Below are 3,331 nucleotides of genomic sequence, written 5' to 3'. Positions count from 1 at the left end.
CAACATGGCCGCCACGTCCCACAATGCAACGCGGATCCCAAGCCCTATATGTCTAAATGACTGAGCTAAAAGAGGCTAATTTCATAGCTACTGAGCACAGCTAGCCACAGCGCTACCCAGCTCTCCCCCTTTATACAATGGTCTTACTTTGTTTACCATAAACATATTTTTTTCATTTTTTTTATCAGTCAGGTAAAGCTTCAACAGTCATTAGACATGCTAACATTATATATGATTCCAACTTGGCACACGAACGCTGTATGAAGTTATTATCATTGTAATACTTTATTTCTCAGGTAATAAAATAAAATAGAGCGGGGATATGTTCTACTTTGTGGGGACCCAACTAAAAAATTTTGCTTTTTTTCAACCATATGCGAAATACAAGATTTATATGTATTCACCTTCAGCTTTGACACACTTCAAAACAAAGCAGGGGAACAGAACCTATGTTGAGAACAGGCTGGTAAATGCTGTTTTCCTACACCTGACAAAGCAGGCTCACGTTTCATGAATGATGAAAACAAATTACACACGAGGGGAATGAAAACAAATGGAGGCAGTATTTTGTTACCAATTCCTCAAGTTTAAATGTGAGTATAGGGGAGTTACTCAGAGGAGCTGAAAGGCATATTTATAGTATGACTTATTTTGTATTTATTTTGATTCCTTGCTTAGCTTCCAGACAACATATTTCATTTTTTTTTGTTAGAAATAATAATTGCCAAATAATTAAATGCTACAGATTAAATAAAAATACTTTATTGTTTTATAAATAGCTATTGTACAGTCCACTTTTGAGCAGTCATCATTACTTTTGACTGAGGGGGGTAGTCACAGTGAAACAAAATGTTCAAATGGGTACACAAGTCAAAAAAGGTTGGAAACCACTGGTCTAGGCAACCACAATGTCTTACATCATGTGGCAATGTTCAGCAAATCATTTAGCGTAACATCACTGGCATGCGCACGGCCCGAGAAGATCTGACCATCAGAGCAGATCTGGTACCTACACCGGTGTATCCTACATAGCCTTGGGTATCCCATGATTCATGGCGAGGCAAGCCAGCTGCTCCATACTCAGAGGAAAAAGGTATTTGCTGCCAAATAGTGGTAAATATTGTAATGGCAGTTTATCATAGTACAAATGTGTAAATAGTCTAATCTTAAAGGAATAGAAATAGTTGTTTATTGAGTCAGATATGTAGCAGGTAATGTTTGTTTTATTTAAAGGTTTTATCTGTCCCTCTCCAAATGAGTTTGGCTGAGATTGAAGCAGATTCCAATATATCTGCAGTGTCAGGACTATAAGTATGATATTCACAACGATAGTACTGCTGCTGAAGCACCTCAAAAATGTTATTAGCACCCCGAACAGTAGTGAGAAGTTACATATGCATTCTTTGCCTGCTTTTATTGTCAAATGTCACAGTTGCTAGGCGACAGGGTGTATGCCAGGTGAAAGCTGGAGAAGGCAGGACCTGTTTGAATTTGAGGCCTCCTTATTTTCACTGACCTCAAAGGACCCGGCCCAGGTAGACCCACCACAAGAATGCGAAAACGGACTTGGTGTCCTCGCCAAGTATATTCTTGACAGGAACACAGGAAAGTATGGACTTGGGGCAAATAGGAGCATGCAGCATAAATATGGATCAGTAGGAACAAAAGTGTACTAGTGACATCACCACATGCCCTGCTCGTCTAGAGCTGCATTTCACCTTCTGTTATTAATAGCCTCTAGGTAATAATAAATGATTACTTTTTTCATTTAGTGGGGAAATAATAATTAACAGTCGGATAAACACAAATCAAATGAACATTTTGCCAAATAAAACAAAAAATTCGCCATCAAAGCCAGCGTTACTTCAAACACAGCTATGCCAAGAGAGGGCTGCTGCAGATGGGCTGCGGTTAGACCTGGCTGCTGTGACCATCGGAGGTCCGCTGGTTGAGGCGGTCCTCACAACTTCGGAAATTTTTTTTTTTAATTATGCATTAAATCAGTAAATGAACCATAAAGTAACGCTTTAAAGTATGTAATTCTTGCGTCAAATGATCTAACAAACCTACTAATATTGAACAACAGCAACAGAAATGAGAACTTTTGACTTTCTATGGAGTGCTGCTGCCTCAATGCATGCTCGGACGGCTGTCAATCTCAAGACAAGTCTGCTCTGATGCATACTAGGTAAATAGGGAGAGGCGAGAACAACATCCGGGGACTGTCTGTTCTTGGTCTGCTGTTCTTGTGAATTGGAACAGTACCAGAGCTGAGGTTGATGACGTTTCACAAGTACATGAGCACATGAGAGCGCACAAGTACACATATTGAAAACAGCCCAAGTCATTGGAGGATGGAGCGTTTGAAATCGCACACACACAGTAGCTGAACTTCAATGGACCCAGTCCAGGTAGGCTGGGAGGATGTAGCTGCTGAAATTGAGCAGACCCAGTAGGTGTGGCTATGTCAACCAGGGTGTAAGTAAAGTACATACATTGATACAGTGATTCAGCAAACAATAGAAGATCGACAAAGTTATTGAAATACAGTTTGTAATTTCAGGGAAAGCACTTTGGCGTAGGCATTTTATTTTAGCACACTCTTCGGAAGAACTCCTTGGTGAACATGTGATAAATCTAGGCTGATTAAACACAAAACCACAAAAAAACAAAATATGCAGATAAGAGAGCCGAGTCTTGCAAAACTGCACTAGTTCCTGAACTTCAGCCAATTTGTTTATTACTGGACACTGATTAATCTAGGTGCGTTTGGCCAATGTCGTCATGGCTCCTGAGGTCAGATGGTTTTGTTTTATTAATACATACTTAGAGTGTAGAAGAAATTCAATCATAGTCTTCTATGTAATGTACTGATACATGGTTTAACAATAAAGTTGACTTGACTTGCAAGTTGCCCTGACATGTGCTTTCTGCTGTGGTCATATAGCTGTCACCCTCCAGCTCAAACTCTGGCTCTAGGCTAAAGGTCCACTCTGAATGGTTCTGACCTGTAAGCTGTGATGCCTTCATATTCCTCAGCATCGCTACCCTTTCCTGAGCTTGCACTGGCTGATGGTTCCACTAAACAAACTGATTCATAAATATTTCCATCCATCTCCATTATCAAATTTTGAGCTAGCTCCAAAAGAGTTCTCCCTTTGAAATCACCACAGAGAGACAGGTTTGTACTATATATTAATCAGTAGCCGTTGTGCTCCTAAATGTAGAATAATGTTAAAAATATGCCTGTTTGATTCACAATAACTTAGAACCTCCTGGTACACGTATGTCCTGCTGCATGATGTTGGGATCTGGAGGTCTGTCCATTTTT

The sequence above is a fragment of the Cyprinodon variegatus genome, unplaced genomic scaffold, assembly GCF_000732505.1.
Source record: "Cyprinodon variegatus isolate N-32 unplaced genomic scaffold, C_variegatus-1.0 Scaffold1269, whole genome shotgun sequence".
NCBI lineage: Eukaryota > Metazoa > Chordata > Actinopteri > Cyprinodontiformes > Cyprinodontidae > Cyprinodon > Cyprinodon variegatus.
The sequence above is the reverse complement of the archived record's forward strand: the minus strand, read 5'-3'. Positions refer to the sequence as shown.